Genomic DNA, 13,998 nt, shown 5'->3' with positions numbered 1-13,998 from the left:
CTGAGCTGGGCTCAGTATCTGACTCTGAAACTGGGTTCTCCTCTTCTTGAACTGTTCCCTTTGTTACGGTCTCTGTCTGTGGAATGTGCACCATAGAAGCAAGTGGATAGCTAGAGAACAGCCTGTCCTCTGCCATCACAATTAGTAACTCACTTGTTGTTCCCTCATGTCTGGTAAGAATCTGATCAACATATATGCGAACCACTTTACCATCTCCCATTATTACGTTGGAGACAGGACCAGTCACTGAGTCTATGAATCCAGGAATACATTTTGGCCCATGACTGACATTTCTGGTAAGGATAGGGTCCCCCTCTCCAAAACTTCAGCCCTTGGTTTGTCATGGTTCTCTTTCTGTGTGTATTGCTTGCGTTTAACTTTCCTTTTCAGGTCTCAATGGACTAGGTCCAGTGTGGAGCGTAGTCTACAACCTAATAACAACTCAGCAGGAGAAAGTATTGTTGTCGATTGAGGTGTTATTCTGTAGCTGAACAGAACAGGTGACACTTTTGCTGCTATGCTCCCTTCTGCACTTTTTTTCATAATTTCTTTGAATGTCTGTACTGCGCGTTCTGCCAGACTATTTGAAGATGGTTGATATGCAGCTGATGTCACATGCACAATGCCATTGTTTCTGAAGAATTATTGTGCTTCAGTGCTCACGAAACAGGTTGTGTTGTCACTCACCACCATCTCCGGTATCCTTTGGTGACTGAAGCGCTGTCATAGGCAATCTGTAATAGTGGTGGATGAAGCAGGACTCACAGGATACACATCCACCCATTTAGAATGCGCATCAATCAATATCAGAAACATTTCCCCCATGAATGGTCCTGCGTGATATACAGTTGAAGTCGGAAGTTTACATACACTTAGGTTGGAGTCATTAAAACTCGTTTTCAACCACTCCACAAATTTCTTGTTAACAAACTATAGTTTTGGCAAGTCGGTTAGAACATCTACTTTGTGCATGACACAAGTCCTTTTTCCAACAATTGTTTACATACACTAAGTTGACTGTGCCTTTAAACAGCTTGGAAAATTCGAGAAAATTATGGCATGGCTTTAGAAGCTTCTGATAGGCTAATTGACCTAATTTGAATCAATTTTATTTTATTTTTTAAAACTTTATTTCACCTTTATTTAACCAGGTAGACTAGTTGAGAACAAGTTCTCATTTGCAACTGCGACCTGGCCAAGATAAAGCATAGCAGTTCGACATATACAACAACACAGAGTTACACATGGAATAAACAAAACGTCTATATACAGTGAGTGCAAATGAGGTAAGATAAGGGAGTTAAGGCAATAAATAGGCCATGGTGGCGAAGTAATTACAATATAGCAATTAAACACTGGAATGGTAGATGTGCAGAAGATGAATGTGCAAGTAGAGATACTGGGGTGCAAAGAAGCAAGATAAATAAATAAATACAGTATGGGAATGGGGTTGGGAATGGGTTGGATGGGCTGTTTACAGATTGGCTAAGTACAGGTGCAGTGATCTGTGAGCTGCTCTGACAGCTGGTGCTTAAAGCTAGTGAGGGAGATATGAGTCTCCAGCTTCAGTGATTTTTGCAGTTCGTTCCAGTCATTGGCAGCAGAGAACTGGAAGGAAAGGCGGCCAAAGTATGAATTGGCTTTGGGGGTGACCAGTGAGATATACCTGCTGGAGCGCGTGCTACGAGTGGGTGCTGCTATGGTGACCAGTGAGCTGAGGTAAGGCGGGGCTTCACCTAGCAGAGACTTGTAGATGACCTGGAGCCAGTGGAATTGGCGACGAGAGTGAAGCGAGGGCCAGCCAACGAGAGCGTACAGGTCACAGTGGTGGGTAGTATATGGGGCTTTGGTGACAAAACGGATGGCACTGTGATAGACTGCTTCCAATTTGTTGAGTAGAGTGTTGGAAAATATTTTGTAAATGACATCGCCAAAATCGAGGATCAGTAGGATGGTCAGTTTTACGAGGCTATGTTTGGCAGCATGAGTGAAGGATGCTTTGTTGCGAAATAGGAAGCTGATTCTAGATTTAATTTTGGATTGGAGATGCTTAATGTGAGTCTGGAAGGAGAGTTTACAGTCTAACCAGACACCTAGGTATTTGTAGTTATCCACATATTCTTAGTCAGAGCCGTCCAGAGTTGTGATGCTGGACGGGCGGGCAGTGATCGGTTGAAGAGCATGCATTTAAGAACAGTTGGAGGCCACGGAAGGAGAGTTGTATGGCATTGAAGCTCGTCTGGAGGTTAGTTAACACAGTGTCCAACGAAGGGCCAGAAGTATACAGAATGGTGTCGTCTGCGTAGAGGTGGATCAGAGAATCACCAGCAGCAAGAGCGACATCACCAGCAGCAAGAGCGACATCATTGATGTATACAGAGAAGAGAGTCGGCCCGAGAATTGAACCCCGTCTGATTTGACACACTGAACTCTATCGGAGAAGTAGTTGGTAAACCAGGCGAGGCAATCATTTGAGAAACCAAGGCTGTTGAGTCTGCCAATAAGAATGTGGTGATTGACAGAGTCGAAAGCCTTGGCCAGGTCGATGAATACGGCTGCCCAGTAATGTCTCTTATCGATGGCGGTTATGATATAATTTAGGACCTTGAGCGTGGCTGAGGTGCACCCATGACCAGCTCTGAAACCAGATTGCATAGTGGAGAAGGTACGGTGGGATTCGAAATGGTCGGTAATCTGTTTGTTAATTTAGCTTTCGAAGAACTTAGAAAGGCAAGGTAGGATAGATATAGGTCTGTAGCAGTTTGGGTCTAGAGTGTCTCCCCCTTTGAAGAGGGGGATGACCGCGGCAGCTTTCCAATCTTTGGGAATCTCAGACAATACGAAAGAGAGGTTGAACAGGCTAGTGATAGGGGTTGCAACAATTTCGGCAGATTATTTTAGAAAGAGAGGGTCCAGATTATCTAGCCCGGCTGATTTGTAGGGGTACAGATTTTGCAGCTCTTTCAGAACATCAGCTATCTGGATTTGGGTGAAGGAGAAATCGGGGAGGCTTGGGTGAGTTGCTGAGAGGAGTGCAGGGCTGTTGACCGGGGTAGGGGTAGCCAGGTGGAAAGCATGGCCAGCCGTAGAAAAATGCTTTTTGAAATTCTCAATTATTGTTGATTAATAGGTGGTGACAGTGTTTCCTAGCCTCAGTGCAGTGGGCAGCTGGGAGGAGGTGTTCTTATTCTCCATGGACTTTACAGTGTCCCGGAACTTTTTTGAGTTTGTGCTACAAGATGCAAATGTATGCTTGAAAAAGCTAGCCTTAGCTTTCCTAACTGCCTGTGTATATTGGTTCCTAACTTCCCTGAAAAGTTGCATATCACGGGGGCTATTCGATGCTAATGCAGAATGCAGTGCCGCGGAGCCAGTTTGAGTACCCCCTGGAGATGTACCTGTGGATGTATTTCAAGGCCTACCTTCAAACTCAGTGCCTCTTTGCTTGACATCATGGGAAAATCAAAAGAAATCAGAAAAAAATTGGAGACCTCCACAAGTCTGGTTCATCCTTGGAAGCAATTTCCAAACGCCTGAAGGTACCACGTTCATCTGTACAAACAATAGTACGCAAGTATAAACACCATGGGACCACGCAGCCGTCATACCGCTCAGGAAGGAGATGCGTTCTGTCTCCTAGAGATGAACGTACTTTGGTGCGAAAAGTGCAAATCAATCCCAGAACAATAGCAAAGGACCTTGTGAAGATGCTAGAGGAAACAGGTACAAAAGTATCTATATCCACAATAAAACGAGTCCAATATCGACATAACCTGAAAGGCCGCTCAGCAAAGAAGAAGCCAATGCTCCAAAACCACCATAAAAAATCCAGACTACGGTTTGCAACTGCACATGGGAACAAAGATTGTACTTTTTAGAGAAATGTCCTCTGGTCTGAAGAAACAAAAATAGAACTGTTTGGCCATAATGACCATTGTTATGTTTGGAGGGAAAAGGGGGAGGCTTGCAAACTGAAGAACACCATCCCAACCGCGAAGCATGGAGGTGGCAGCATCATGTTGTGTTGGTGCTTTGCTGCAGGAGGGACTGGTGCACTTCACAAAATAGATGTCATCATGAGGTAGGAAAATTATGTGGATATATTGAAACAACATCTCAAGACATCAGTCAGGAAGTTAAAGCTTGGTCGCAAATGGGTCTTCCAAATGGACAATAACCCCAGGCATTCTTCCAAAGTTGTGGCAAAAGGCTTAAGGACAACAAAGTCAAGGTATTTGAGTGGCCATCACAAAGCCGTGACCTCATCCTATAGAATATTTGTGGGAAGAACTGAAAAAGCATGTGTGAGGAAGGAGGCCTACCAACCTGACTCAGTTACACCAGCTCTGTCAGGAGGAATGGGCCAAAATTCACCCAACTTATTGTGGGGAGCTTGTGGAAGGCTACGCAAAATGTTTGACCCAAGTTAAACAATTTAAAGGCAATGCTACCAAATACTAATTGAGTGTATGTAAACTTCTGACCCACTGGGAATGTGATGAAAGAAATAAAAGCTGAAATAAATAATTCTCTCTACTATTTTTCTGACATTTCACATTCTTAAAATAAAGTGGTGACCCTAACTGACCTAAAACAGGGAATTTTTACTAGGATTAAATGTCAGGAATTGTGAAAAACTGAGGTTAAATGTATTTGGCTGAAGTGTATATAAACTTCCGACTTCAACCGTATGTGCAATCATCTCCAGCATTTCTCTGGGAACTCCCAGTGTGGAGCGTGGCTGCTGCTGGTGCTTTTCTGTGTTCCTGACATGTGTTACATGTCTTGACTAGATTCTCTATCTCGTCATCTAGTTTTGGCCACCGTAAGTAACTCCTAGCCAACGCTTTCATACATGAGGCCCCTGGGTGAGTCTAATGTAGTTGCTGTAGGATATCCTAGAGTGCTGGCTGTAGAATAATCACTCTTGCTCCCCACAAAATGCAACTATCCTGTGTGCTCAACTTTCCTGGCACTGTATGGTGTGAATTCAGTCCCTTCTGTTTGTTGTGGCCATCCCCTTACCACATATTCTCTAACTATAGACAGGACTCTTCACCTGTCCAGGTTCTCACTTGCTCTGCAGTCACATGTGTGGTGTCCGTGTCCTCGAACATCAGCACTCTGTCCTCTTGAGCTGTTATAATGGGTGTGTAGAGCAGCAGAAGACGGCTCAAGGCATCTGCATTCCCATGGTACTTTCCTGCCTTGAAGACGATGACATACTTGTACGTGCTCAACGTCACTGCCGACCTCTGGATTCTCGGAGACACCTTCTGTGGATTTGCCTTAATTTCATTAAAAAGAGACAGTAGAGGTTTATGGTCTGTACAAGTCTTGGTTTGTAAAACCTTGGTGTGTCCTCCTTGTCTGCATAGATTTGGAACACATTCTCATGTTTTGTCAACACATCTTCCAATATTCACTGGTGACCTGCAACAATCTGATTTTCTGTTCCCCATCTAACTTCAATTATTTTATCCAGCCCCGACCTAGCAGGTTTGGTCCAGTGCCTGATATGACTACTAGAGGTAGCCGAGTCACTGTGTCTCTGTGCTGCACAGTTACATCAGCTACACCTAATATGTCTACTCTCTCACCCGTGTACGGAACGGTTATACCGTTCCACAACTTTGAGTACTCTGACCTGTTCATTATGGTTACACTGCACCCTGTATCCACTTCAAACTCCCCATCTGACTCATTCAATTTGAATGTGATAGGAGACACTTTCGGGAATCTTCTCTGACATGCTGTACATTGTAAACAGAGTCCTCTTCTTCCTCTTTGTTTTGTTCAGCTTCCCCGCTGTGTTTTTTACTCCTTTTTCTTGCTTTTGCTTTCCTCTCCCTTTTGGATTGGAACTCTCTGCAAGGTGATTTAGCCCTACATGCTCATTTTATGTGTCCTTGTGTAACGGCTGATTTCCTCCTCTTCGTCTGAAGAGGAGGTGTAGCAGGGATCGGACCAAGACGCAGAGTGGTAAGTGTCCATGTTTTAATATAATCCACTGAACACGACAAAAAATACAAAATAACAAAGTAACCTAACCGAAACAGTCCCGTGTGGCATGAACACAGACACAGGAAACAAACACCCACAAACCAACAGTGAAAACAGGCAACCTAAATATGGTTCCCAATCAGAGACAATGCAAAACACCTGTCTCTGATTGAGAACCATATCAGGCCAATTGACAAACCTAAACATAGAAACACATAACATAGACTGCCCACCCCAACTCACGCCCTGACCATACTAACTGAAGACAAAACAAAGGAAAATAAAGGTCAGAACGTGACTGTACCCCCCCCCCCCCCCCCCAAAGGTGCGGACTCCGGCCGCAAAACCTAAACCTATAGGGGAGGGTCTGGGTGGGCGTCTGTCCGCGGTGGCGGCTCTGGCGCGGGACGTGGACACCACTTCATCATAGTTTTTGTCCGCCTCCTTAACCGCCCCCGTGGCCTCTTACGAGCGGCGATCCTCGCCGCCGACCTTGGCCTGGTAACCCCAATAAATGGGCTCATAGGACTGAAAGGCACCTCTGGACTGAGGGGCAGTTCCGGACTGAGGGGCAGTTCCGGACTGAGGGGCAGCTCCGGACTGAGGGGTAGCTCCGGACTGAGGAGCAATTCCGGCATCGCCGGCGTGACAGGCAGCTCTGGCAGGTCCTGGCTGGCTGGCGGCTCTGGCAGGTCCTGGCTGGCTGGCGGCTCCTGGCTGGCGGGCGGCTCCTGGCTGGCGGGCGGCTCTGGCGGCTCCTGGCTGGCGGGCGGCTCTGGCGGCTCCTGGCTGGCGGGCGGCTCTGGCGGCTCCTGGCTGGCGGGCGGCTCTGACGGCTCCTGGCTGGCGGGCGGCTCTGGCGGCTCCTGGCTGGCGGGCGGCTCTGGCGGCTCCTGGCTGGCGGGCGGCTCTGGCGGCTCCTGGCTGGCGTGCGGCTCTGGCGGCTCCTGGCTGGCGGGCGGCTCTGGCGGCTCCGGGCAGACGGGCGGCTTAGACGGTGCCGGGCAGACGGGCAGCTCAGACGGCGCCGGGCAGACGGGCAGCTCAGACGGCGCCGGGCAGACGGGCAGCTCAGACGGCGCCGGACAGACGGGCAGCTCAGACGGCGCCGGACAGACGGGCAGCTCTGGCTGCGCTGGAGAAGAGGAAGGCTCTGGCTGCGCTGGAGAAGAGGAAGGCTCTGGCAGTGCTGGACAGGCGGGAGCAACTGTAGAGAGAAAACGGAGAGACAGCCTGGTGCGGGGGGCTGCCACCGGAGGACTGGTACGTGGAGGTGGCACCAGATATACCGGACCGTGAAGGAGTACAGGAGCTCTTGAGCACCGAGCCTGCCCAACCTTACCTGGTTGAATGCTCCCCGTAACCCGGCCAGTGCGGCGAGGTGGAATAGCCCGCACTGGGCTGTGCTGGCGAACCGGGGACACCATGCGTAAGGCTGGTGCCATGTACGCCGGCCCGAGGAGACGCACTGGAGACCAGATGCGTTGAGCCGGCTTCATGGCACCTGGCTCGATGCCCAACCTAGCCCGGCCGATACGAGGAGCTGGAATGTATCGCACCGGGCTAAGCACGCGTACTGGGGACACCGTGCGCTCCACCGCATAACACGGTGCCTGACCAGTACGACGCCCTCTCTCTCCACGGTAAGCACAGGGAGTTGGCTCAGGTCTCCTACCTGGCTTAGCCACACTCCCCGTGTGCCCCCCCAAGAAATTTTTGGGGCTGACTCTCGGGCTTCCAACCGCGTCGCCGTGCTTCCTCCTCATGCCAGCGCCTCTCTGCCTTCGCTGCCTCCAACTCTGCCCTGGGACGGCGATATTCCCCTGGCTGAGTCCAGGGTCCTTTGCCGTCCAGAATCTCCTCCCAAGTCCATGAATCCTGTGTCTTCTGCCGCTGCTGCTGCTAATGTCCTTTACCACTCTGCTTGGTCCTTGGTTGGTGGGTGTTTCTGTAACGGCTGATTTCCTCCTCTTCGTCTGAAGAAAACAAAGGAAAATAAAGGTCAGAACGTGACACCTTGTTTACCACACTTATGGCACTTTTCATCCTGAAAATGGCACTCACTTGCCATGTGATCACCTTTACATCTGTAACATGTTTTCACGTGCTCACCTTGTGTCGGTTTCTTTATCTGACGCATGCTTAGCTTGTGCACACGTCCGCTAACTGAAAGACCAATGGAGTGCCCTGCCCTCACCAAGACAGCGCTTGTTTCAGTGAAATTATATTATTCTTATGACTAGATTGAATAGCAAGCCTTTCTAACCGGTAGGTAGCCTAGGGGTTAGAGAGGCGAGCCAGCAACCGGAGGGTTGCCAGTTTGAATCCCAAATCTAGTGGGAAGTGAGCTGGCAACTGGAGGGTTGCCGTTGTGCCCTTGAGCAAGGCACAACAGCGCCCAGTGTGGCAGCCCCCCACACGTCTCCAAAAAATCTGTATATAGGCCTATGTGTCTTTCGAATTGGTTGGCTTAAAAGCGGGTTGGACCTTGTGTGCAATTGGCCAATAAAGTGATCTTAATCTGTAGTTACTCATCGGTTATAGAATAAAACTGCAGCCAATTATTCTGTTGAGTAGGCCTAGACCTACCTTTCACTTGTCTATCTTTATGTTTTATCCAACTACCTCATCCCCATATTGTTAGTTATTTTTTTGCTCCTTTGCACCCCAGTATCTCTACTTGCACATTCATCTTCTGCATATCTATCACTCCAGTGTTTAATTGCTAAATTGTAATTACTTTGCCACTACTGCCTATTTATTGCCTAACCTCCCTAATCTTACCTCATTTGCACACACTGTATATAGATTTTTTCTATTGTGTTATTGACTGTACGTTTGTTTATTCCATGTGTAACTCTGTGTTGTTGTTTGTGTCTCACTGCTTTTCTTTATCTTGGCCAGGTCGCAGTTGTAAATGAGAACTTGTTCTCAACTGGCCTACCTGGTTAAATAAAGGTGAAATAAAAAAATAAAATAAAAAATGTTTTATAAGTAATGGCTATAAGGCGATGAGCTGCATTACATCCTGCGTTATCAGTCATAATGTAATTTTGAAGGCCCTCTCATTCTGTGTGTGAGAACAAGGTGGAAAGTGTCACCATAGCCTAGACCTAGACCAACCCTAGCCTGTACAGAATGGTATTATAATTTCAATACAGCATAAAACTTGGATCTCATACCTAAAGCCTGTTACAATGCAATAACAGTAAGCCTAGACGTAACCTACACAGACTGCCAAACTGGTATACCTATTTGTGGAATGCTAATATTCAAAGAATTACAACAACAACAGAAACTCCAGTCCAGTACAAAACTCCCATGGTAATGAGAGCACAAAAAATGTAGCCTAATGTAGACTAAACACTATGCAACAGAAAAGCAAACAATGATAGCCCACCCATTTTGGCCAAAGTGTCTCTTTGTCCAGATTTGAATAGAACTTCCTAACATAACCCTCCACAGTGGGCTAGCACATGAGGCATCATGGCTCTTCCTGTGATGAAAACTTTGTGACACCTTGTCAATCTATTCACCTTACTTGTAGAAGCCATTTTGGTCTGCTTACAAGCTCATTGAATCTGTTGTGTATATGTTGTCTGGCTAGGAATGTTTGAACTTGGTTTTGTACAGTAGTGACACTCTCACATGGGGTTATAGGTCACTGGTCACAAGTAGCCTAGCCTATACAGGTACACAGATTAGCTGACCAGGAGACCAGGAAGTGTTCCCACAGGTGAGAGGAGAGAGCAGACGGTTCTTATTGTCTCACTGGAAGAATATGGTAAATCAAATTTGTATGGTAAATCAAATATATTGGAACTCTGCATTTGATAATCTGGCATAGGCCTAAATGCATGGGATGGGAACACCAACCAACTATCTAAGTTAGGAAAGTAAATTCTGTGGACACATCTTGAACTGATCTCAAACTGTGCAAATAGGGTGTCATTTTGAATCACCACTACATTACCAGATCAAAGTTAGCAATGTTTATTTTGTCCCAACAAAATATTTTCACAAGTATTTGTTAAGTAGCCTATTTATTTCTCAGGTTATTCACAAATATGCTATATATTTCCTGAAGTAGCCTAAACTGTACACACACACACACACACACACACACACACACACACACACACACACACACACACACACACACACACACACACACACACACACACAAACAACACTTTACACATTAGCCCTAATCATGCACACGTACAACCGCACGCACTCACAATACGTGCACTGGTATTGTCTTGCCCTTTATGCATGTGATACATATGAATCACAGGCTACCAAGTCCCCGGAGAGACGGACTGTTTTGGTGACATTCATAGGATTTGTCAGAGCTAGAGGCAGGGAGTCAGGGATTGCGTTCAGCAGTAAGTGCTTTCTTGGTACCCCGTGGCACGGAAACACCCTCCGATCGCAGAGGGGAATTTAGAAACACACATGCGAGCCCTGCTTTTAAGTGTCAGTTTAAAAAAAAATCACCCTCCTTTAGCTATAGGCTAAACCTTGCCTATACTAATAACTTAACGAAATGATGTCAAATGAGTAATTATAGAAAACATGATACAAACAGGCTAAATGCTTTCCCCATATAGACCAAATAATGTAGGTGACAATCATGACATAACAGTCCGTAAACGTATAGCGCAAAACACATTTCAAACATCTTCAGAGAGTTTCAGTGCAGATTAAAATGATTCATTAAAATAAATTATTACCATTTTTATCAACTTTCACCTATTAATTTGTAAGTGTCACTTACTAGAGGCCCAGCCAATCGAATGTATTTGATTGAATCGTTATTCGATTTATTTTGTCTCAAAGTGACTGATAATTTATCATTTATCATTTAGAAGTCCATCCGTAGCCTTCTCCAAGACTAGGTTATTGCAAGTCTAAAATAGGCATTTGAAAAAGGAATAGGACTATAACGAAAGTATTTAAAATGATTTGAACTCTCCACTGTTCAACAAGGCTTCGTTTCCATATGGTGACAATTCAGTTGCCAGAAACGGTCAGCATCAACTGAGATTCTTTATGAGCCTAATATTTTTTTTACAGGAATAAAACATAAAATATTCAAACCACGTAGGCTTACCTTGCTATTTTACAACCTAAAACTGCATTGTGTCCATATAATGTAGTGCGTGTGGCAATAAGTATGCCTAATTGTGGTCAATCTTATCTATTTTCCTATAAAGACAGCACAATATCCCTCTTAGGCCAATGGCTATTAGTGTATACATTTGATATTTAGCACAAACAGACTAATAAACAAATACTAGTGATTTTCAAATAATTCAAAAATGTCTGTATGCATGACTAAAAAACTATTTTATATCACTGCTGTGTTAATTTTGAAGAGTTAAATCGAAAGGCCATTATTTCGATAGTCATCAAAAAAAAAAATGTGGCGGCAGGGTAGCCTAGTGGTTAGAGCGTTGGGCTAGTAACCGAAAGGTTGCAAGTTCAAATCCCCGAGCTGACAAGGTACAAATCTGTCGTTCTGCCCCTGAACAAGGCAGTTAACCCACTGTTCCTAGGCCGTCATTGAAAATAAGAATTTGTTCTTAACTGACTTGCCTAGTTAAATAAAGGTTAAATGTAAGTCGCTCTGGATAAGATGACTTAAATGTAAATGTGCTAAATGACTTAAATGTAAATGTAAAAATGGTGTTAATACCTGTCTGAGAGAGATGTGTGTATTTGAGAGAGTTCTATCGCCTTATGGCGCGGTTTAGGCCTGAGCCAAATGTCAGCCAACAACTGGTTAATTTGTGAGAATGCAAAGGCTTGCACGTAAATCATAAACTGTTAGTGGAATATAAATATTATGCAAATGACATAGAAAATAACGAAAGGGGAAATAAAAGTGTTGTCAATGTCACATTTTTGAAAGCTGATGTTGTCAAAGTAGTCGTCTGTTGAAAGAGTGTGGACTTTTTATCCGCTAGATGGTGCTAGTCCAGCAGAAACGCTGCAGTAGATAGGCCAGAGTAAAATAAACATAAGTCGTCATACAACTCTGAATCAGCCATGGGGTAGCTTTATATGGTCATCAAAAAAGCACCAGATATTTTCATACTGACATAAAGAGAACCTGAACGCATTATTTATCATCTGGATGGTATTGGCCTACAGGCTCTATTGTTGTTGTAGTGCTTTGGTAGGCTATAGTTGTTTCTGAATTTACCAACATAACTTAGTGGGGGACATAAAAAGTGACATTATGATAACAACATTAATTCATATCCTATTTGCATTGAAATGTACTTTTACTTGCTCTTTATTGTAGCAAAAAGGCACGCTCTTTATCGACAGATAATGACGTTGAGTAGGTTTTCAGCGCTTTGAAAACGTATTTTATAAGTTTTATTTACTGATTTATTTTCACGCACCCCATACTGGTGTGATATATTAGATATGATCATCTTTCACCTGTGTCAAGAGATATGTCTTACATTTGTCTAGATGTGGGTGCAATACATGCATGATTTAGGCTAGCCTAGTGCCATAACAAAGTGAGTCCCAGTTTAGATTGTTATTGTCACATTTTTTGGTAAAATTCACTATAGAAAACAAATGACCCAAGTTCACTCAACTAAAAATGGGTATTCTTCAACGTTGCCCAACTTCATGAACGTAACTGTCTCCGAGTTGTTAAAGGGGGTTCTTTAGAATGAAACATGTAACCATAGCCTGTCATTTAAAATTGATTGGCGAGCAGGAACATTTTTAGAAATCAACACTTATATCCAATGCTCGTGCCTATACTTCTTGTGCAAAGGCAATGAAAGGAACACCACAATGGGGAAGATGTTCTGAAATATCAGTTCAGATCATGAAAAGTTCCGTTTTACAATATAATTATAAATTATATATTCTCTAGGCCTATATATTTCAAATTAATTCATCAAAAAGCATCATAAGCCTATGTTGGTGTAGTTTCAAAATATATTAGCTGGTGCTGTGCATAAAGCAATTACGCACGTGTAGCCTACATTCAGATTGTACACCTTTTAGAGATATGCTCTACACACTCTTTTTCTAGAGCCGTACCACGCAAGAAAGTTTCACACTGTTACATGCAGGCAATTACAATATATTACAGCAGATAACATGGCCGAGATAACATGGCCGAGATAACCCAAATAACGGATTTTGTACCATGCGTAAACATTACGATCTCATCAAAAAAAAGTATATAAACTCATCAAAACAGATTTATTCGATTTTCTTTCTATATTATCTCGAGCATCTTCCTTCAGTGTTATAAAGTCTGTGCATGGGAGATAGAGGCCCTTATTTTTTTTCGAGCTGCTCGCATGCTCTGAGTGACCCGTGACTGATGCAAGTTAACAGCTGACTGTTTTCCATTACAAATGGCTCGCGGATAATCTAGATAACTACCGGATCACGCAAACTACGATGCGTGGAGAGTGGGACATGAAATTCCGTCTGTAATAATTTATTTTAAAAAACGCAGATAATTTAGTTTGATGTAGGCTATAAATCATTAATTAATCTGAACCATTACTTATTTTTGGTGAAACGGAATTTCTAAAATGCCATAACTTTATACATAGGCCTACTTCTTTCAAGCATAAAATTCCATTATCATGTTAGAGCTTTTTATCACAATAAATTATTATTTAAAAGGGATTGTCCTGCATTGGCTTTGTTCTGCATGCAACCTTAGGCTGCATGCAGAAATGAAAGCTGAAATGAAAGTTTAGATTAACCATATGTGTAGCCTATACCAAGATGACCACCAAAAGAGAACCAAACTTTTTAAATCGTCCACCGTTCTTTTTCAAATACAATTGTTTGCTTTCCCCCCCTCTATTCATTTGCCTTGGTGACGTTCCTTCGCCATGTGATCAGAGCACCGTATAAAGCGCGATGGAAGATCCGCCCTCTTTAGGATTCAGGTTCGGCCTTTTTCAGGTCCTTTAAACACACTTCAAACTACCATCC

Source organism: Salvelinus namaycush, chromosome 26, assembly GCF_016432855.1.
Source record: "Salvelinus namaycush isolate Seneca chromosome 26, SaNama_1.0, whole genome shotgun sequence".
NCBI lineage: Eukaryota > Metazoa > Chordata > Actinopteri > Salmoniformes > Salmonidae > Salvelinus > Salvelinus namaycush.
Note: the sequence above shows the minus strand (reverse complement) of the source record.